Source organism: Equus quagga, chromosome 7 (assembly GCF_021613505.1).
Source record: "Equus quagga isolate Etosha38 chromosome 7, UCLA_HA_Equagga_1.0, whole genome shotgun sequence".
Taxonomy (NCBI): Eukaryota; Metazoa; Chordata; class Mammalia; order Perissodactyla; family Equidae; genus Equus; species Equus quagga.
This window is the reverse complement of record NC_060273.1, coordinates 68,747,883-68,770,971: the sequence shown is the minus strand read 5'-3', so window position 1 is coordinate 68,770,971 and position 23,089 is coordinate 68,747,883. Positions and strand designations below refer to the sequence as shown.

Sequence of the window (23,089 nt, the reverse complement as noted above, 5' to 3'; positions counted from 1 at the left end):
CCAGCTGAGAGTTTCCTGCCTCACCTGCTGTTTTCCTTTTTTTTTCAACCACTGTGCCTTTGCACATGCTACTTTCTATTTCTGAATTGCCTTTCCCACTTTTCTTTCCTCATTTAAGCCTTATTCAGTCTTCAAACTGATGTGCAGTGCCAGCTCCTCCGAGAAGCCTTCCTTCATTGACTCCATAACTGGACTAATTATGGCTCCTCTGGGCCCCATGCCAGCCCGAGTTTTCCTCTATGTTACCGCCCACCTCAAGGTATGAAGCCGTGCACTTACGGGCCTGCCTCCATCAACTGTGAATCTTTGGGCTCCCGACACATCGTAAGTGCTCATTAAATGTCTATTGAACTAAGTGTTTAGAGAACAGAAGCCGTGTGACTGGAGGACGTGGCTTAGCTTTACCGAGTCTCTGTTCGTCTCCACACTGAAAACAGCAATAGCAACAACAAAAAGAAGCCGTAGAGGATTGTGACAGCTGACCCGCAGGGCAGTGGTGTGGAGTAGCAGAGAAGGCGTATGTGAAACGGTCTAACCTGGGGACAGGCGTACGAGGGGCTCAGTAAGTCAGAGCTCTCCTTCCGACGTTTAAATCTATCCCATGCCAGAAATGGCTCCCTGTCGGCTGCACACCAACCTAGGACACCGTCACAAACCGGCTACTGACTTTAGGCAAATCATTCAAAATCTATGGTTCCGCCTGTAAAATGGGTCCAATAAGGCCTGAAGGGAGACTTCAGGGAGCTCCTGAGGACCTTTGCATTTGTACAGTGACAGATACCTGCTGACTCGCTGGCAATAGTGATGAAGTGACGCGTGCTCGTGTGCATGCTTGTGCGTGCGTGTGCATGTGTTGGTGGGTGTTGGGGGAGGGGTCTGGTTTTTATTTTAGAGATTGGCACCTGAGCTAACATCTCTTGCCAACCTTCTTCTTTTTCTCCCCAAAGTCCCCCGCTATGTAGTCGTATATTCTATTTGTAGGTCCCTCTGGTTGTGCCAAGGGGTCTGATTGATGAGGTTTGTGTCCCCTGTCCCCTGAAGGGAAGCTTACAGTCTAGGGATCAACCTTGTTGTTGATCCCAAATTGCCTCCAGGAGACGTCGGGGGGTACGATTCCCTGGCCTCCGAGGCTGAGCACCCACATAGGAAAAAGGGCCCTCTCCTGAACAGGGCCAGGTAGAGGGAGATGGAGGAAGGTGAAAAGATCTGCACAGCAGTCCTGTTTCCCACTCCCTTGCTGTGTGACCTCAGTCAAGTTGTCAGCCTTCTCTGGTGAGGCCTCGGTGTCTCCATCTGTCTGATTCGATGATCTTTAGGGACCCTCTGACTCCCGACTCTTATCTATGATTGGGTTGGGCTAATGCTTAGTCCCTCTGAGTGACCGTTCTCGTCCATGAATTAGAAACGAAGATCCATCCATTCTCTCACAGATGCACAAGGCTGCTTTAACGCGCCAGGCGCCGTGCCGGACACGGGGGCCGGAGCAGCGAGCAACACTTCGTAGGAGAGACGACGTCAAACAAAAAATACACAATAAGGAATACTGCAGTTAGAGTTATGACTTGCTCAGGAAGACACCCCAGGGGAAGCAGACAGGAGCCTATTAGTGATGACTGTGGACGTGATAAATAAGTCCCGGGCACGACATGCCTTAGCTCATTTAATCCTCACATCAATCTCTGAGGAAAGGACTATTATTAGCCCCCTTTTTCAAATGAGGAGACTGAGGTTAGAGAAGTTGAGGCCCAGGTCACACAGCTAATAATCTGCAGGATTTGGACCCACACTTTTCTTTGTAAACCTGTCTCTAAACCCCGTTATAAACGTAAGCGTCAGTACTGTTAGTCATAGAAAGCTAGCTCAGCTTGTGCTGGGGACCCAGGAAGCACGAGAGGCTTGGCCCATGTAGTACTGAAGGGTCCCAAAGGCAGGGCCCCTCGAGGCGGTGCAGGGAGGTCCCCGACTGCCCCAGCCCCGTCGCCCCCAGCACACACCAGTTTTCTCTAAGGCTTGGCACCTGCCCCACGTCCTCTCCCACCTGGCCTCACCTGGCCAGCGGCAGTGCCGGTGCTGTGGCCTGTCATGGGGCAGCTGGAAGGAGAACTCCCAGGCCAAGGTGCGTTCAGTTGTACCCAGGGAAGGTGTGCAGGGAGCGGAGGCTGGTGGCGCAACTCCCAGAAGGTGGGTGTGGAGGGAGCCCGGCAGCCTCTCCCTGTAGAAAGCCCAGCACAGCCGACACGGGCTGGAGCACGTCTGTGTCTTCCGGGTCTGGTTCCCAGAGTCCTTAAGGAGGCCGCTAAGACTCATGGCATCAGAAGGGAGTGCCAGGGAGACCTTCACTCCCTCTAATTCCTCCTCCATGTTACAGATGAGGAAACTGAGGCCTGGGGAGCTCATGGCAGAGGAGACCTTGCTGTTTCACTCCATCAGGTTGGCCAACATGGACTCAGCACCTTCCTGCCGGGAGTGTAACTTGTGCTCCACAGAGCGCCTGGGGGAAACTGAAGCTGGCCTCTTTCTGCCCCGTGGGATGGCGAGCCCCTCGGCAGACACATCCCTGCTCTGCCTACCCAACAGGCTCGTTGGGGTGAGTCGATTAAGAATGGATCTTAACAATAATCTAGCCACTTTTATTTTATATGTTGGGAAAGAGGCCCAGAGAGGTATAGAAGTGTCTTAGGCCACACAGCCTGTGAGTTACAGGGACATGAGTAATGAAATTCTCGTTCCACCATTTCCAAATGCCTGCTTTGAAAACTTAAAATTTTCAAATGACCATGCATACTCAGCCCAGTCCCTGAACGCAGGAAGCATGGGTGAGTATCAGCTGTAATAATAACTGTTAGCAGTGTTCTGCGTGGGGGGCACTGGTAACTCAGCCTCTGCCCGCCATCCGTAGAAGGAGCTGCCGGACAACAAGTGCTCGAGTCCTGAGTCTGCTTCTCTGCCTCCCTCCTCTGTCCTGAGCCCAGGCCGTCAGCTCAGGAGTGCGGCTGGGGACAGAGGCAGCCTCTCTGAGCCCTTGTCAAAGGTTGGCACGGCCCCGCTGCTCCCACACTGGGGCAAATAGCACCCCCTCCCCCAGTAGAGGGCTGAACTCTGGCCTGGTGGCCCTGCTCAACGTTCCACTCCAGCTCTCCTGCCTCTGAAGATAGGCATCGGATTCCTGCTTCCCCCAAGACAGGGGGAGAGAGCTGCTCCCACACCCCCACCCACCCCGGTGCACCTCGGGTGCCTCTCAGACTCACAGCCTTCCACGGCACCCCCATTTGACAGCCAGGAAAGCTGAGGTTCTAACCTGGGTGCCTTTAAAGTGTCACATGAGAGCCAGGGTGGCCAGGCCATCAGATCTCCCTCAGGCCCTCCCTCCTTCCTTCTCCTCCTCCGCAGGTGGCTTTGTCTGTGATAGCGTCCCTGTGCCCCTGGGGACTCACGCAAGAAGCCGGCACCTCGTGGTTCCCCGGCCCCAGCACTGCCTCCTAAAACCGTGGAGGACACCGTCCTCGCATCTCCCTGAAGCCTCATCCCCAGAAAGCCCAGGCAGGGAATTTCATTCTCCCAAGGACAAGAGTCCAACTCCACACACGTGCAAACATGACCTTGCTCCTCCAGGAGATCAAAGTCCTCGCCTTGTCCATTCCTGGGTCCCAATCCCCGGCCCCCAGGCTGGGGCTGGTTACATCTCTGGCTTCATTCAAGGGGATCCAAGGCCCAGGTGTCCCTGTCCTGCCCCCACCATGCCTGCCCCAGCCATCTCCTGGTTCCCTCTCTTCCTTCCAAGAGCCCCTAAGACCAGCCTGCTCTGGGGCAAGACAGAAGAATGGATTAACTTTGCAACCCCCTGCCCCCAGCTTCCCATCCTCCCGCAGTTCTTACCTGTGCCCTTCAGGTAGGGGAGGGGGCCCCGGGGTGGGCTGCTGGGCTCAGCCCCTTTCACCCGCTCGGGGCTGACAAGCTCCGGGGAAAGGCAGGCGCAGAGACGCGAAGCAGGAAGGCGCGCGCTCTCCAAACAGGCTGCTGAGAAAGTTGGAGTAGGTGTGTCCCAGCCCAGGAGGAGGAGGAGGGAAAAGGAGGTGGGAGAATTGAGGCGGATCATCCCCTCCTGCCAGCTCGCTGTCTCACGGAGAGGGAGGGAGCAAGCCAACTGGTTTGTGGCCCAGAACGCACAGTGGGGAATGGAGTCATGGAAAATGACGGCTGGGAAGTTGCTGTGAAATCAGGCCCATTTCCACCTCCCTGATTGGTTTTACAGAGGGATAAACTGAGGCCCGAAACAGAGAGTCCTTGCCCGAGGTCACACAGAGACCATGAGGGGACTGGGAAAGGACCCAGGTGGCTTAGCTCTCCGGCCAGTGTTCTCTCCACTCTCCTCCCCAAAGCTGCAGGTCTGAGACCAGCAACCACACCATCCCTCCCCCAAGGCCTGGTTCAGACCCCTGGCACAGCCACCTACTAGCTTGGTAACCTTGAGTGACTTACTTAATCTGAGCCTCAGTTTCCTTTTTTGAAAAGATGGGGACAATAATAACTCCTACCTCACGAGGCTGTTATGAGGATTAAATGAGACAGAGGTTGATGGAGGGCACTTAGAAGGGAAAGGCCCCCATAAGATAATTCTTCTCCTTGTTACTGCTATGAGCTGTGACTTCCTCCCAAAGTGACTTCACTCTCCAAGCTCTGGCTTCCCCACCTGTGAAATGGGGCTAACAAGAATCCCTGCTTCACGTGGTTGTGCAGATTCACAGCACAGACTGCGTGTGTAAAGTGCAAAGCATACTGCCTGGGAACAAGCCGGGAGGCAAGACATCTTAGTTTTGATGCATTTTACGGGGTGCCTCTCTGCTCTGGCTCTCCAAATGGTCCCAATGTGCACCCTGTGTCGAGAACGAGTGTTCTAATGGAAGGAGAGTCAGACAGGAATTAGCTCTCTTCCCTCCTCCCTGTTGCTATGCTTTTTGGTTATAGAGGCGTTCATTTGCTTGTTCCATGTGTGCACACACGGCAGAGGCCCTATACCTCCCCTTTTCCAGACACTGTATGGGCCACCGGGGACATAGAGGTAAATGAAATAGTTCCTGCCCCACAGAGCCAAAAACAGTTCTGCAACCATCCTATCCAATGCCTCCCACCCGCAGCACCCCAGGCCTTGCAACCCCTCTGCAGCTTCCCTGGGAAATAAGTGAGTCTTTGCTTGCACACTGCTAATTACAGGGAGCTCATTACCTCTCCCAGATGTCAGTTCTGACTCTTAGCAAGTCTACCTTATGTTCAGCTGAGCTGCAACCCTTGAGCCTGGTTAATAAACAAGAATTCTACGTATCTTTATTATTACAGTTATTATAAGCCATGTGACCCAAGGCAAATGACTTAAATTTGCCAAATCTCTGTTTCCCCATTTGTTTGATGGGCTCACAATGGCTGGGGCCACTCAGAACAGATCTGCTTCTTCTGCCATGTGACAAAAACTGAGGTCTGGGTCGGCAGCTAAGACAGGGTTTTCTAGTTCAGGCTGGACCCTGGGAGAAGGGAGCCAGGACTCTGGCTCTGTTGCTTATGAAGGAGTAATGAGGTTCTTAGCTGTTTCCCAGCCTTAGGAGATGCTCATTCATGGAGCTGCTGTAGCCAATAGGGGCCCCGCCCTCAAGGATCTGTCACCAGCATCGAGGATGACCACAGGGGTCAAGTGGGCTGCTGTGGTGTGTCGCCCAAAACCTCCAGAGGAGCTCCCGACCAGGAGGAACCTCCCAGGCCTCCCTCCCACAAGCCGCCTCTACCCCGGCTGAGAGGCCAAGGGGTTCGCAGCGTGACGGGAGCCGCTGTGATCAGCTCCAATGGGACGACTGACCTGAGCAATTATCCGCCCGGCTGAGTGCCACCCAAGTCTCTGAGCCTGGGCCGATTAGGCATTAACTGGAGGGAGGGTGGCCGGGGGGCTCCTGAACCCTTTGACTAGTCATGTGCAGAGTGGCAGGCGACTGTCTTCCTTCGAGCTCCCATCCAGGCTAAGGCTGGCCTCCAGCCTGTCCAGTACAGGGACTGCTGCAGTCTAGGGGGAAAAGGGCCAAATGAGGATTGGGATGGACTGCAGAATCCCGTAACACCACCGACATTCATCCCCTCCTCCCAGTTCCCCTGCGCTCCTGACTCAGGCGCTGGTCCTTCTCCTGGCTGGCCCCAGGACCTTCCTGGGCCATCTCCTGGCCTCCAGCCCCCCAGGAAGCAGGGAAATCAGACTCCTCAGTGTCTCCCAAGCATGCTTGGAACCTTTTCATTGTGAGAAGCTCACAGCTTCCTGGACAGCTACAATTGTGCCGATCCATCTTGATATAGCCCATAAGCCACCTCCCCCCACCCCCCTGACCCCCCCTGACCTGAGTGAGAAGTAATAATAATAACAATAGCTAATCTTTGTGGCAGGCACTCAACTCAGCCCTCTGCAGGGATTATCTCATTTCTCTGAACACCACCACAAAGGATTAGGTGCTGTTATCTTTCTCTATTTTTCAGATGAAGAGACTGAAGCTCAGAAAAGCTTTAATTACTTGCCCAAGGTCACCGGTCTAGACTAAGCTACATTTCAAGCCCCAATCTGTCTGAACCCCTAACCCCTGGGCTGCACTGCCCTGGGTCTCTCCTGCCCACAGACCTCTGGCTGAACCTCCTGTGGGCCCCTCTGCCCCGTGTTCTGCTTGTATGTGTGCCTCTCCTCACTCCGCTCCTGCCCCACTCTATCTCAGCTCCTCAGGGACGGATCTCTGTGTCACCCAGTGGTTCTCAACCGAGGTTGCACATTGGCATCACCTGGGGAGCATCTCCATCTCCCGACGCCCAGGCCCCCCGGACCCATTACACCAGACTCCCCGGTGGGGGTGGAGGCGTCAGTGTTTCCTACATGGTGCCAGCACTTCGTAGGCACTAAAAAGAATTGTATCTGCTCCTGAATCCCCTGCCTGGACCTCAGTTCCCCTATCTCCATGAAGCAAGTGTTGAATTTTGATCTTTAACGTCCAGCTCTGATGTTCTAAAGTTCTAATAGTCTTTATGAGGATGAGGATGTTGTTGGCTTCTAAAGAAAGACCTAGCCAATAGTTGCTGTCTACCCTCCTGCTTGCCTGAGGAGAGCTGTGTTCTCCGCTGTGGACTGGCTGAGTTGTTTCTCCTGCCCTCCTAGGTTTTTCTTTCTGGAGCAAGCTGTCCACATTTACCACGGGGTGGAGAGCATAAATGAGGGACTTGGGCAGCAATGAAAATTCTAACCAGGTGGCAAATTCCAGGAGCCCATAGAGTCTGGAAGCACAGATAGTGTTATTTTCATTTCAATAGATTGAACCCCTTCAATTCCTTCCAGGGCAGGCTAAAGTCTCAGGGTTATTCATAGACACAAATCATCAGAGACAGCCCATCACAGGTGCGTGTGCAGGGTTGGCTGACCGACGTCTGGGTTGGCCCAGGACTCAGGGGGTTCCCAGGATGTGGGGCTTTCAGTCCCAGGGAAATGGGGACGGTTGGTTGCCCTAGTGGAGGGAACTGCTGTGTTACCGCCCCTCGTGGGTTCTCCACCCAGAGGAGGTGCCGAGTGAGTGTGGTCCACCTTGGAAGACCAGTCTCAAGAGAAGATTCAGCTCACTGGGGACAGTTGGTTGCTGGACTGGTTACACTGAGGCAACGTGTTCAATGAACATGAAATGCAAACTGTCATTCGCAGGGCTGCAGTCCCTTCCATTGTGCTGCATCCTCCCTGGGGAGGGTCACACAGCACGATGGGAGTGGGACTGGGAGACAGGTACAGAGAGAGACCCTGGAGTCTGGTCTGTGGACCTGTGGACAGGAAAGGCTCTAGAGGCCTGGCTGTCAAAAGGACACGATGCCTTTAAGGAGGATGAAGTCATCGGGGGCTGAGTCCACCTGGTTCTGCGAGGGCTGCAGCCTGCAGCCGAGAGGGAGAAGCAGAAGGTGGAAGGCAGGTGGGCCGTGGGGGCCGAGCCTGGGATGTCAGCTCTGTGGCTGACAGACGGGACCCAGCAGGAGTGGGAACAGCCATCCCTGGCGTTGCCTGGGGTGCCCGGGAATGTAATCAAACACTCAGCAGACCCGCTGGCCGTGGGCATCTGGGCACCACCGGGCCCTGCAGATCATCCTGGCCCCCAGCTGGCAGTTTTGATGGGCTCCTGCCAGGAGAAGCGTCCGGCCTTGTTGGCCAGGCCAGTGAGCATGAGCTCATCTGCTGCCAAGCCAGCCCTCCGTCGGCTGGCCCCGGGCAGGTGCTGGCGAGTGGGGCTCTGGTGCTGAGAGCTATTGGAACCAGGCTGGCAGGTTCAATGGCCTTGCTTAGTCACCCCAACAGGAAGCCTGGGAGGTGGGGAGCCACTATGAAACAGAACCTCTGATGCTATCCCCACCCTTGGCTGCCCCCAGACTTAAGGTCTAATGTGGCCCTGGCCCAGAGAGGCCCCGTACCTCTCCCATGTCCCCTTCTCCACAACCATGAACTACATTTCCAGCATCATCTCCCATTTCTCCCTATTGTATCAACAACCATAAGAATTGCGGTGCTAATAACAACTAACATGTGTTATAATTTATTAAGTACTAGGCTAGGCATCATTTCATTTGACCCTCAGATAAAGCCTCCCAATGAGGCACTATTATTATCATTTTCTCATTTTGCTGAGGAAGGAAGCGAGATTCAGAATTTTATGTGACTTGTCCAAGGTCGTCATACCCTTGAACGGTAGAGCCAGGGTTTGAACTAAGCTTATCTAGCTCTAAAACCTGTGCTCTTAGCCTCCACCCGCATGTCATGCTTCAACCAAATCACAGGATCTGGACCCACGCGTATGCCACCCACACTGAGAAAGTCCTACAGTTGATTCAGTGCTCTGCTGTCTTATCTTGCAAATCTAGCTACCTTGTGAATAAGGTTCCCCACGTTGTCATTTTGCACTGGGCCCCGCAGGTGACATAGCTGGTTCTGCAGATCAGCCAGCTTCCTTCTCCCAGCCTCAGCCTATAACCCTCCATTTGCTGGTACTGGGTCTCTACCCAGGTTGCCATCCCACCTGCACCTACCAGGCCCATCGCAATGTTGCCTGCTCAGGAGCGTCTCTCAGTCCCCTTGATGAGGCCTCCCCATGAACTGCTAGGGCTTCCGTGCCCTCTCGGAGCACACACTGCTGTGCTCTGGTCCCACAGGGAGGTCAGGGCAGGATCTCACTGTGTGGTCCTCATCTCGTGTCTGCACCTGTCGGGGGAGTGGAGCACAGGGTGAGATTTGGACTTGAAGGCAAGCCACTGGATTCAAACCCAGCTCTGCCATCTTGCAGCTGTGTGGCCTTGAACAAGTTACTTAACCTCTCTGGGAAGCAATTTCCTCCTCTGCCAAGCAGAGGTGGTAACAGTTCTTATCTTTGGGGATGGTCAGGATTAAAAAGGTGATGAATCAGTAAAACACTAAGCAGTGTGCCTGAGGCAAATAAAATGGTAGCTTCCTGGATGGGTTTGGCGTCTAATTCATCTCTGAATTTCCCATAGCTCTTCGTATAGTGCTAATGAGAGGCGACAGGTGCAGAGGACGGACAGATCTAGAAGTGCTTTGGAAGTGCCACAGTGCCACACAAGCAGAGAAGAAGGACATGACTTTACAGATGAAGAGACTGAGGCCTAGCGAGATTTCCTGGCCTGTCCAGGGCCCTGTGACCCTCTCTCCTCCGATCCCAGCTCGAGTGCTTGGGTCCTGCCGGGTCGCTTCAAGGCCAGCAGCACAAAGGGCCTCAGGGACAGGAGTCTGCTCTCTGCTGCCTGAATTCCAGAGGCAGCTCTGGCAGCCCACCAGCCCTGTGTCCCTTGGCAGCCACCTTCCAGACATTCTGCCCATGCGAGGAAGAGTCCAGCTCCCAGGGAGGAAGCCCCAGAACCACGCCTCGACAGGGGAAGGGGCAGCAGGGAGTGAGGCCAGGGTCTCCTGGGGAACAGGGATTGCCAGCCACTCTGGGTCCCTCAGCACTGAAGCCTCCTCACAGGCCAGGCTTCAGGCCCACAGCTCAGGGAGGGTTGCCCAGGGAAAAAAGACTCAGTGGCTCAGTGGTCTTCTAACTTCAGACTTAGTAGGCATCATCGGGCAGGGTAGGGGGGTGCTATGGGGTTATTAGAAAGCACATTCCAGGCCCCACCTCCCCATCATGGAGGGGCCCAGGATGCTGCCTTTTTAAACCAGCTTCCAAGAGGGTGCAAAAGCAGGTTTTGGAGCCACTGGCTTGGTCAACTGTATAGATGATAGATGAGGAAGCTGAGGTCGAGAGAGGAAAGGGAATTGCCCAAGCTTGCCCAGCAACAAGGCTGTCCAAACGGGAGCCACGGCCCCTATTGGAAACAGGAGGGCCTCGGAGGCAAGCTGCACAGGGCAGGGGAATCCAGAGAGGAGGTGGGCTGAGCACAGGGCTCAAAGAAAAGTTAGAAAGACAGGCAATATTTCCCCCTTCTCGGCCCACCACCATCCCTGCACCGCTCGCCCACAAAGGCTGCCAACTGGCCTAACTCAGGAGTGCACAGAGCCCCAGCCCCACACATGCTGGCTCTGGGTATCCAACCTTCCTCCCCCTCCACTCTCCTAGTAGGTTTCCTTCTAATGTCACTATGTACAAGAGAGAGCACCACCTTGGAGTAAAATCTTCTGGGCTCAAGTCCCAACTCAGTCACTACCATGCTGTGTGGTCTTAGGCAAATTCCCGACCCTCTCTGACTCTCAAGTTGCTCATCTGCAAAATGACGGACTAGACCAGCTTTTCTCAAAGTGCCGTTCATGGATCGGCTCCACAGAAGCACCCAGACACTTTGCTAAAATGCAGATTTTCAGACTTCCAACCAGATAAAATAGGTGAAAAAATTGGGAGAAGTCTTTTTATTTAAGATTGGCACCTGAGTTAACAACTGTTGCCAATGTTTTTTTTTTTTTTTTTCTGGCTTTATCTACCCAAATCCCCCTGGTGCATAGTTGTATATCTTAGTTGTAGGTCCTTCTAATTGTGGAATGTGGGACGCTGCCTCAACGTGGCCTGAAGAGTGGTGCCATGTTTGCGCCCAGGATCCGAACCGGCGAAACCCTGGGCCACTGCAGCAGAGCGCGAGAACTTAACCACTTGGCCATGGGGCCAGCCCCGAAGTCTTTTTATTTAAATGTTGCATTTGCACAAACAATGCGTGATACATTTTCCTTATAAAATAATAAAATATTACATTTAAGACAAAAGCCCTCTTTGCCACCACCACCAATACCTTCTCCAAAGGCAGCCAATATAATTATTTAGGTGTGTAACCTTTCTAGATATTTGTATTCACACATAAATATACCAGTAGGAAATATTCAGCATTCAGGGTTTTTGTTGGTTTGGGAGGAGGTGGTTGTTATAGTATCTTTTGTGTTATTCTGCAACTTTTCCAGCCAATAGTGTGTCTCAGTGCCTTTTCATGGAGTACACATAGATCCACCCCATGCTTCGAGCTCCCCACATCATTCTGGGGCTCCCTCAAGTTTGAGAACCTCTGAGCTAGATAAACTCTGATATCACATCTTTTAGGGGCAGGGTCACTGGGCTATTTCCCAGGAATGTGGGAAAGTCCAGCCTAACTGCAGTGTCCTTGGCACTTGGAGCTGGTCTCCACTACTCAGATTTCCCCTATCAAGGGTGTGGCCCTCTGGGATCCAGCTACTTTCCTTCCCTGAGAACCCTCAGGGCCACTCCCTCCCTCCTTTACCAAACCCTGGTCACCCTTATGTCATCTCTCCAGGCAAGGCTGACTCAGGCTCTCCCTGCCACCCGGAAGGCAGCTCCCCATGGCTCTTGATGGGGTCTAACTGGTTTGACTTGGTGAGGCAGCCTGTGGTTTCCCAACAGCTCCTCTCTGGAGACCTTCAAGCACACACCATCTGACTCTGTGGGGATCTCAGGAGCTGTCTGGGTCCAGAGTAGTGGTGTTCTCTTCATCGTCCTCAAGGCTCTGCCATAGCTGCAGGACCTTGAGCAAGCCCCTGTCCTTCTCAGAGCTTCCCTCTCCCCATCTGTAAAATACAGTTGTACTCATTAGTCTCTGTGCCTGGCAAGAGCATCTAGCAAGCAAATCTATGCAAGATTGCTGAATGAATAGCAGTTGAAAAGTCCCTTTCAGCTCCTAAGGACTGTGAATTCGAGGCAACCAGTGTGAACAAAATGCTTACCATGTGTGTTGCCCTAGACTGGGAACTCAGCGGGGAGACCCTGGAAAAGACCTGGTCCTTGCCCTTGGGTTGCAAACAGTCCAGTCGGGGGCTCAGTCATCTAGTCAATCAATATTTCCCTGGAGTCTAGCATGGGGCAGGAATGGAGCCAGGTCCAGGCAATACAGGAAAGACACGGGGTCCATTCACAAGTGAAGTGAAGATGTGGGTTAGGAGAGAGGCAAGTAGACATTGTGGTCACACAGACTAAGTGTCCTGTGAAGAGGTTAGAGGAGAAGGACTGAGTGGGAAGATGAGGAATATGGAGAGGAGAAGAAGGAAATACAAGAAGGGAGAGTGTGTGACACATGGCAGGCTCTGAATAAATGTTTGCTAAATTGAATAGACTGATTATTACAGAGAGCAAATCATGATAAAGGGATACATAGAAATAGATGAGTGTGTTAAACATATGACAGAAGTAAGCAGATGAAAGTAAGTTAGTAACGCATGGATGGATGGACACAGAGATGGATGGATGGATGGATGGGTGGATGATGGACAAATGGATGGGCAAAGAGAGAGACAGACAGACAATCTTGGTCCAAGATCATTGGATGTAGAGTCAGACGTCCAAGTTTGGATTTGGGCCCTTCTGCTTACTGACTCTTACTGATCATGTGACCATAGGAGTTTTGTGCTGTAAAACAGGGATGGTCAGTCCAGTCTGCCACCTTCTCCAGGAAATTATGAGAATTGCCTGATATAGTAGATGAGAGGGGGCTTTGCATAAAGCTGCACGCTATTGTCACAGGATAGTGACTACAAGCAAATCTGAAGGACTTTTCAGTTCCAGATACGCATAAAAAGGATAATCTAAGAGATTCAGAACCCGTGTGGAAAGAGTGACTGACAGAGGAATAGACGCAGGAGCTGGAATTTATATTACACAACGGTAGCTCTCCTCCAGCAAGTAAGAGTTGAGAAAACTGAAGGCTCCATGTTTGGGGGCTACTTGAGGTCAGCGCCGGGCTTACTCACTTTTGTCTCACCATCCAGAACACGCCACCCCTCCCTGACACAGCACCTTCTGCTGTGATGCTCCGCTCTGCTTCCCTCTTCAGGGTCACCTCGATAACCCAGGCTCAAGGTCAGTGTCTAGAGCACCGATATCAGAATCGCTCTGATGCCCACTGACGAGTAGAGTCTGGGTCCCCCTTCTGTCCTCTAAATCAGTGTCCTTTGATGTGCCCAGGCTGAGGATACCCAGCTCAGGGCCCTGCACCCAGTGACTGTTTAGTTATAACTGATCATTTTCCAGCTCTTGCTCCTTGCCCTGGGTCACTGATGGTGCCTGGCAGGGTAGAGACTTGCACCCAGCTCTCTTGCCGCCTCTTGCAGGGCCAGTGCCTTCTGCCTAGAGGCAAGGAAATGGTCCAGATGACCTCTCCATGGCCCTAAGCTCTGCGATTTCAGACTCCACAGCAGCTCCCAGACACAAGAGCTCCAATTGCCCAAGGATTTCAAGCTAAGCCCTCCAGCTTTCACCAGGCTGCTGTGGGATCCTCAGAAACCCGGGGCTGAGGGAGGCCCAGTGGAGATAAGTGGTTCTTGTTCTTCCTGCCACCTGGCAGCTGCTCAGATGGAGGCCACTCTCATGCCACCGCTGCAGTCCCAGGCTGGAGGAATGGGAGCCTCGCAGAGAAGCAGAGCTGCTAATTACCCACAGAAGCCCCGGGGTTGTTTAGAGCAGTTGTTCTCGGCCCCTGCTGCTCATTGGAATCACCTGTGGAGCTTTACAAAGTACTTCTCTCTGGGTCCACTCCCAGAGATTCCGAATTCAGCGGGGTGAGGTGCAGACCTGGGCATCGGATTGTTCAGACTCCCTAGGCGACGCCAGTGCAGAGCTGAGGTCAGAAAGCAATGCTTCGAGGCATCCCTTACACAGGGACTTGTTGTGTGAATTTCCAGCTGGACTGCTAAGCATTGAATCCCCATTTTCCAGATGGAGAAAATGAGACTTAGAAATGTGGGACAACATGCTCCAGTGCACACAGTGGGCTCCTTAAAGCCACAGAAACCAACCCTGCCCAACTTACACAGAAGGGGATTTTCATGCAAGGCTTTGAGCGACACAGAGAATGAGAGGGCAGAGTTCCTGGTTAGACCTCCCCAAAAGACAAGAACCAGGAATGAACGGGCAGTTCACTCAGGCCATCATCACCAGAAGGACGCCCCTCCTCTCCGTGAGCCAGGCCTCTCAAGGTCCCCATTGCTGCGAGGGGGGTTGGACTGGCCAAGCTTGGATCCCATGCAGGGCTGGGATGAGGGGGAGGCTGACCCTGCACTTGTCTGACCCTGAGAGGGAGTGCCTCCTTAAATTTTGCAACCTAGGTGCCTTAGGCCCCTGATGCCCCTCACCCTAATGCTGGGCTTGGTCCCAGGCTTGCACCTTGGCCCAGGGAGAGGGTACCTGGAGTGACAGCTCAATGAGACTGCATCGAATAGCTGCTGTGTGCCTCCCCAAAGGACAGTTAGGGTGCTGTTAGCAAAAGGAGAGGAATGGACGCTGGCTGGGTGAAAATACAGGTGTTTACTCCCCGGCTTTAGAGCAGAATGGTTAAAAACAAGACTCCTGGAGTTGGATGAATCTGGATTGAAATCCAGGGTCTCCCCTTAGTAGTTACCTGACCTTGGACGAATCAGCTTGCGTCTCTGAGCCTCCAGGTGTTTACCTAGAAAACGATGTTAATAATGGTCCCATCTGTTGACCTGTCTTCTGGCTCTTTATTCCACGTTCTTGCCTCTATACCAACGGACTCAAATTTTCCAGTGAGGGCAACTGACTGCAAAGGACAATGGGCTTGGGCCCCCCGGGGTCTGGGGGCAGAGTCTGAAACCACTCATAGCAAGCACACTCTTCTTTGAGACACACATCCGCATTTTGTTCTGGGTTTGCTTCTGTGGCGTCTGTCTGCTGCGCTAGCTGGAAGCTCCACCGAGGAGGCGCTGGCGGGTCTTGTTCACCACTTCACCGCCGTTGCCCAACAGGGGGTGTCGACATGAATTGAGGGGGAAAGCAGAGGGGAGGAAATTCTGGTGCCAATGTGGAGAGCGAGAGGGTTTTATCTCTAAGTACTCAACCGACAGTAGATGAGACTCTGCAAGACACCGGTTGGTTACCAAAAAGTAACAAAGCCTCCTGCTCACCCCCATAATTGCTCCTCTGAATTCATTAAAGGATTATCCCCAAGACTGGGGGAGGGGAGGAGCCCAACCTGGGAGTTCTGGCGGCAGCACCACCTCCTCCGAGGCAGCAGGGAGACCTGGGGACCTCAACTGCAGCAACAACAGCCAGGTCGGGAGTCAGGGAGGTGGGGTTCTAGTCCTATCTCTGACCCTCAGTGACTGTGTGACCTTGGGTGGGTATCCTCCCCTCTCTGGGCCTCAGTTCTCTCATCTGTGCAATGAATGAAGGTGGGCTAAGAACAGTGGTTTCAAGCTATGCTTCAAGGAGCCCTAGAGCCCCAAAGAGGGGTTCTTAGGAGCTGCCTTGGGGGAAGGGGCAGCGGAAGGCAGGCAGGACAGGTAGGAGTGGGGCCCCCACTCTTTTCAACCAGAATGGCCCCACTTGAATCTGTTTCCCACCCTGGGTTTCCTCATAAGGAGGTGATGGGTGTAGAGATTATGAAGATAAACACCGAGCCCTCACACGTTGCTGAGTGGATTAAATGAGATAATTTGCCAAGTGCTTAGCACAATAACCCCACAAAGTATTTGTATCTCAATTTTACCGATGAGGAAACTGAGGCTCCAAGCTGTTAAATAACTCGCCTAGGGTCAGACCTGGCATGCAAATGCTTGCAGTCAGGCCCCTGAATCGTCACTTTTAACCTTGCTTTGATTAAGAGTACAGACGGTTGGTTTCAACTGCCAGGCTCTTGAGGTCTCTGCTGCTTACTAACACCGTGGCCCTGAGCACCTGGAGGGCCATTGAAGGAGCTCATGCACACGAGATGCTTCACATAGTACTCGGCTTATGGTAGAGGCTCTGTCGTCATTAGCTACTATTAAGATTATTAGTATTTCACTTTCACGTGAAGACTGATTCCACCCTGAAAAAGTGTTTGGAATGGGCTGGAGTAGCTGATCCCCAAAGATCTATGAGCCCTGGCGGTCTCCTTCTCATAGGGAGGGATCATGCTGCAGGTGGGCAACACCCTGCTGTGCTGGGTGGGTGGGTCGGTGGGATGTCAGCCCATAAAGAAGCTTTTGCTTATTTTCACAAAATGAGAAAAAGAAGTGAGATTTTCATAAAGATCACTTTATTTTATTTAAAGGGCTGTCCTTGAATCCGAAATGACAACCTATCTCACAATAAAAATGGTGATCTATGTGCGCTTGCTATGTCCCAGACACCTTACACACAGGTTCTTCTTTAATCCTCACAGCATCCCCCAGACAGTTGAGGAAACTCACACTTAGTACAGTCAATTAATTGCCCCAAGGTCCCACAGCTGAAAAAGGGCAAAGCAGGGACTCACACTGAAGACCCTGGGGTGCCAGAGCTCTGCACGCTTCACCAACACGCTGTTCTCCCTGGGGCCGGCTTTTACGTGTAACAGCTTTATTCAGATATAACTTACACACCATGAAATTCACCCGTTTAAAGTGTATGAGTCAATGGCTTTCAGTTTATGAACAGAGTTTTGCAGCAATGGCCAGAGTCTAATTTTAGAACACTTTCATCACCCCAAAAAGAAACTTCATACCCATTAGTAGTACCAGGCCCGGGGAAAATCTCCTTTCTTCTCTTCTTGTGTTCTTATGGCTGGACTAATAATAAAATAGACACAAGACCAGATTAACAGGAGAAAAACCCAGTTTAATATGTATTGGAGATCATAAAGAAACGGTGCACAGAGAGTGAACAACGTAGGCAGTATATATATCTTTTACACAAAGAAACAGTAAATTTGTGAAGAATTCACAAGACAAAGAAACTTCGATTTGAGGTATGTGATTAGTGAGGAACTGAAGCAGAGTTGAGGCTGGAGGTAGTTACGCTGGCTTCTCAGCCCTGAATCCCCAGCTCTGCCGGTAAGGATGCAGGGTGAGCACCTGTCACCGAGGAGATTTCTTTCCTGCTTTCAGGGGGCCCAGAGACAGGAGGGTCACAATGCCCTTTTGCTTCTCAGGTAACTTTAATTCAAAATAACCAATATGCCATTGTGGGATATTTTGGGGTGCCCTCCCCTGGTTCCCAACAGCAGTTACTCCTCAGTCCCCATCCCTCACCTCCAGCCCCTGCCAACCGCCAGTCTACTTTCTGTCTCTGTAGATTTGCCTATTCCAGACACTTCAAATAAATGAAATCATACTACGTGTGTTCTTTTTTCACCAGCTCCTTTCACTGAGCGTAATGTTCCCGAGATTCATCCACGTGGTAGCATGTGTCAGTACTTCATTCCTTTCTGTGACTAAATAAAATTCCGTTGTATGTGTATACCCCACTTCCTTTACCCACTCATCAGTTGATGGAAAATTGGGCTTTTTCCACTTTTTAGCTGTTAGGAATAATGCTACTACGAACATTTGTGTATGACTTTACTTTTTATTCATTTACTTTTTGTGGACATATGTTTTCATTTCTCTTGGGTAGACACGTAGGAGTGGAATGGCTGGGTCGTACAGTAACTATCCTCAACATTTTGAAGAACTGCCGATCTGTTTCCCAAAGCAACCATTTTGCACTCCCACCAGCAGTGTCTGAGGGTTCCAATTTCTCTGCATCCTGGCCAACACGTGCTATGATCTGCCTTCTTGATTATAGCCATCCTAGTAGGTGTGAAGTGGCGTCTCATTGTGGTTTTGATTGGCATTTCCCTAATGACTAAAGATATGGAGCATCTTTTCATCTGCTCATTGACCATTTGTGTATCTTCTCTGGAGAAATGTCTACTCAAATTCTTTGCCTACGTTTTAATTAGGCTGTTTGTCTTTTTGTTGTTGAGTTGTAAGAGTTCTTCGTATATTCTGGATACAAATCCCATACCGGATAGACAATTTGCACGTATTTTTTTCCCATTTTGCTGGTTGCCCTTTCACCTGCTTGATGGTGTCGTTTAAAACACAAAAGTTTTTAATGTCAGCGATGTCCAATTTACCAATTTTTTCTCTCATTGCTTATGCTTTAGGTGTTGTATCTAGGAAATCATTGCCTGATCCACAATTGCAAGGATTTACTCCTGTATTTTGGAAGAGTTTATAGCTCCTTAGTTCAGGTCTATGGTTTATATTGAGCTAACTTTTGTACGTGACGAGCTACAGGGGTCCAAATTCATTCTTTTGCATTTGCATATCCAAGTGCCCCAGCACCATTTGTTGAAGAGACTATTCCTTCCACGTTGAATTGTCTTGGCACCCTTGTCAAGAGCAATTGACTGTAAATGTAAGGGTTTACTTCTGGACCGTCGATTTTCTTCTATTGACCTATATGCCTATTCTTATGCCAGTACCACACTCTCCTGATTACTATAGCTCTGTAATAAGTTTTGAAACTGGGAAGACTAGTCCTTCAACGTTGCTCTTCTTTTTCAAGGTTTTTTGGCTTTTCTGGGTTCCTTGCATTTCCATATGAATTTTAGAATTAGCTTGTCAATTCTGCAAAAAAAAATACGTCCTATTTTTTAAAGTGTTCTATCTCTTATGAAATAAGTGATAGAAGACAGTAATTGAATTTTTTAAATGACAGTATTTAACCAAAAAGAAAAATCTGTATTGGACCTCAAAAAATGTGGCAAATTTTACCAGTTTGTGAAATCCAAATGTGATTTAGAAAGTCCTGGAGAATGGGCCAGGTTTGAGGTAGGACAGATAATGTCCACTGCTAGGGAGGAGGAGGAAGATGGAAGACAGAGATGGCCTCAAGTGGGACATTGAGAGGCCCACCTGGGCCCACGTTGTAACGGATAGATCTTGGCTTATCCAAAGGACTAAGAGATGGGGTGTGGAAGACCCTGTTGAAAGGCTCAAGAGAGCCCTGGGAAACAATGACTCTCAGCAAAAGGAACCAGATCTTGGCCCCAAGACAGGTACCACTTGTGAAGGTGTAGGAAAAGGGTGACTTGGGTACCACCCAACATCACCTGTTCAGATGTAGCTGATACTGACTCAGTACTTACCTCGAACAAAGCACTTTATATGGAGCATCTCATTTAACACTCACCACAATCCTGTGAGTTCACCTCATAACGGCTTAATTACCTAACACTGCACCGTCCAATAGAAACATCGTGTGAGACACATATGTGCTTTTAAATTTCCAGGAGCCACATTAAACAAGTGAAAAGAAACAGGTGAAATTCATTTTAGTAAAATATTTTTATTTAACTATTCAAAATGTTATCATTTCAATATGTAATCAATATTTAAATATTTATTAGTGAAATATTTTTCATTCTTTTTTCTTACCAATGCTGTAAATTCCAATGGGTTTTTATACATGTCCAGCACATCTCAACCCAAATGTTAAATTTTCAGTGGCAATGTTTGATCTGTATGTAGATTTCACAAAATTTACAATTGAAAAAGTAGCTTTATCTCCCCAAGTTATTTCAAGTGTACTTAAAAGTGAACCAAGCGTCCATTTTTAAATTTACATTTAAATTAATAAAAATTAAATAAAATTTAAAATTCAGTTCCTTGGTCACACTAGCCAGACTTCGAATCCTTGATAGCCATGGGTGGTTAGTGGCTATTGCATTGGACACACAGGCCAACACTCCTGTCACACTGTATCATGGGGGCAAAGTCAGCTTGTAGACCACTGCATCCCTTGCATTGTGTGGGCACACAGTAGGTATTCAATAAACATTTAGTGAATGATGAATAAATGGATGAATTGAAGAGCAAATTGAACTAACGAACAAATGAAATAACTAGTAAAGAAACAAGTAAATTAGGCCAAACGCCTACAGCTAGTAAGTGGCAAGGAGGGAATTCAAAGCCAAGTCTGACTCATTCCAAAATCTATTGGCTGCAAGAAACATATGGGGGTATAGGAAAGGAAGACAGAGCCTGTGCCATTGAGCCAAGGATCATCAGGGTGTCCGCGATGCCCTGCCAGCCCTGCATAGGCCCCCTTTCGCCCACCCACCCTCCCTGACCTGCCATGCCACCTTCTCCCAGCCAAGCTCCAGGGATGCTCCAGGAGCCCAGAGGATGAAAGGCTAGTGGGGCAGATGACGCTGTGGACATGGTGACAGCCGGCCGCACCAAGCACAAGGGCAAAGCCGCGGGCACAGGAAATGGGCACCAGCTGCCCAGACAGAGCCCTCCTTTGTGTTGAAATCTGCAAAACTGACCTCATATCTGGTCACAAGTCCTAGGGCTGGCTCAAAACTGGAATGAGAAGCCAAGGGGACACTTCAGTTTCAGTCACAAGACTTCAGAGCTGGAAAGAGTTGGAAAGATCACGTCCTCCAAAACATTCATTGTGTCCATCAGGAAACTAGGCCCAGGAAGGGTAGGGTCCCATGCATGGCTGCACAATTGTGTCTTTAAAAGGAAAGGCCGCATCTTAGTTTTCCTATTGCTGAAGATACTACTACTTCCTTTCTCTAAAATGATACAAGGTCCGGGTTCCCGTCCAGCCCCTGCGGATCCTTCTGTTCCCGTCATAACGCGGGACCCCAGCATTCTTGGGGAGTAGCCATGATGCCAGGAATTTCAGCTGGTCCCTCTGTGAGCGGTTGCTGACAATCCTCTCCACCTGAAATGCCTTTTCTCCCTTCCTCCTTTCTACCCCAGCTCACAGCCTCAGCCTGGCTAGATAACACGCACCCTTCAAGGCCGGGCTCACATGGCCCTATTTCACTGATGTTTTCTCCTGTCCCACTGAACCTGTGCATCTCCTCTTGCCCTTCCCCCATGAGGCTCACCGTGGCAGCCATTGGACAGTGGAGAAAAGCAGGTGGCTTCAGGGAACCCTGGGAGGGGCTCCGTGGCTAATACCCAAGTTTGAGGGGAAGCTGTGGAAGGTAGGATTGGGAAGAAAGGTTGGGGCCGGGTGGTGGAAGCGGGTAGGTTGTAAACAGCTGAGAAGTGTGGATGTGGAGCTGTATCTGCTATATCTGCCTGGAGTGGACGTGGGGAGATCTGGTCCCATAACAGGGACATCTCTCTGGGGGCCTCACTCAATCCCGTCTTCACCGGGAGATGAAAACATTTTTGAAGACAAGAACCCTGGCTCCATGACCTTCAACTGTAGCAGACGAGACTCACTGACTCCTTCATTCATTCAACACGTGCTGCCTGAGAATTCTGCCTTGTGCCGGGCACTGTCATTAATGCTTTCGATGTGCTGGGTGCTGTCGTTTATGCTAGGGACACAATTGTGGATGCGGCAATTACGCTCCTGCCTCAGGAAGTCCCTGTCCTGGGGAGAGAAGGCAGATACTGAATAAGTCATGACACGTTTGGCAAGTGCAGTGGATTTTATGAACGGAGAGTACAGAGCACTATGGGAACCTGTCTTGATCTGGTGCCTCCATGATGAGGAGGCATTTCGCCTACCCCTCAGAGATGACATATGAAATGCCAAATGTAGAGTGTCTTGGGAGCACATCAGGAAGGCACTAGATTTTGACAAGGCTGACAGGAAGACTTCGTGGAGGAAGTGGTATCCAATGTTCACTTACATAGATGTATAATTATAGAGGGGAATAAGTACAAGGAACAAAGGGAACCTGTAACTGAGGGTCTGAGCTTTCCTGAGGACGTGATATGTGCTTTAAGTTCTGAAACATATGTGGCAGTTAACTGGTGACAAGTGAAAGACAACAAGTGTTCTCAGTAAAGGGACCGGCATGTGCAAAGGGCCTGGGGTGGGAGGCAGCAGGGTTCTCTGAGAACCATTTTCCTCTCCAAACTCTCTGACGAGGATCTGCAGATTCAAACCATGAGGGGGAGGAGAGGGCTGGTGCCGGGAGGACACCCAGTGTACTTGCCATGCTCTGTCTGGTGCGCTTTCAAGGCACTTAGAGGCCTCTCCCTCCGACCTACCCCAGGACTAAGAGTGTCCAAAGAAGCTTTAAAGATCACTGAATTTAGCATCATCCCCTGCTTTCCTGAAAGGGAGCTGAGACTCAGAGAAAGCAAGGGACTTAGCAAGGTCACAGATAATCACACTGATTAATCACTTACTGTGTAGCAGCCACTGTGCTAAGCGCTTTACTATTCAACACGAGGGAGAGACGATTACTGGTCTCATGTGACAAATGAGAAAACTGAGGCTCACAGAGGGGATCTTGTCTGGGGTCACACAGCTAGAAATTCCCAGAGATGTGAAACCGGGAGGCTGACCCCAGTGCCTACACCCCTGTCTAGTGGGATTCTTTGGCAGAACTTGGCCAGATCCCAGGCTCTCTGACTGTCAGCCTCGTGCTTCTGCCATTAGAAGAGAATTCAGCCCAATGCAGCCCTTTGGGGAGACCTCCGCAGCCCTGTGCCGGGACTGGCTGACTTCAGGCGGGTCCGCCCTGACATTGCAGGGCACCAGGCAAGAGCATAGATGGAGGGCCCTGGGGCTGCAGCCCACCGGCCTTCCCTGCCTACCCCTTCCCTTCCCACAAGGAAGGCACTCACACCTCCCAGCCCAAGCTCCACTCGCACCACACCCTGTTTGCCCAGCAAACAGCTCCAACCTGGCCCCCTCAGGCCCCCCTGGGGGTGCACAGCCTGCCCTAGGAAGACACCTGGCAGACGCCTGCTACACAGGCCCAGGGAGCTAGCTGGGGACCTCTGAGCAGGAAATCAAGATGTTGGCTGCCCAGAGTGTGATCAGGAAGTGGGGGTCATGGGCTTGGGGTGAGCTGTCCCCCTTGACGCCACAGACTC

The 23,089-nt window shown here is 51.0% G+C and overlaps 1 protein-coding gene across 1 annotated transcript in view; it reads right to left on the bottom strand.

Moving 5' to 3' along the window:
* Positions 1-3,955, bottom strand: part of FAT2 (FAT atypical cadherin 2) — a 78,467-nt gene extending 74,512 nt beyond the window's left edge. Inside the window, exon 1 of the mRNA XM_046667771.1 lies at positions 3,877-3,955. The gene's annotated coding sequence lies outside the window, so the exon portion shown is untranslated. The remainder of the gene's footprint in view (positions 1-3,876) is intronic.
* Positions 3,956-23,089: the final 19,134 nt, after the last annotated feature.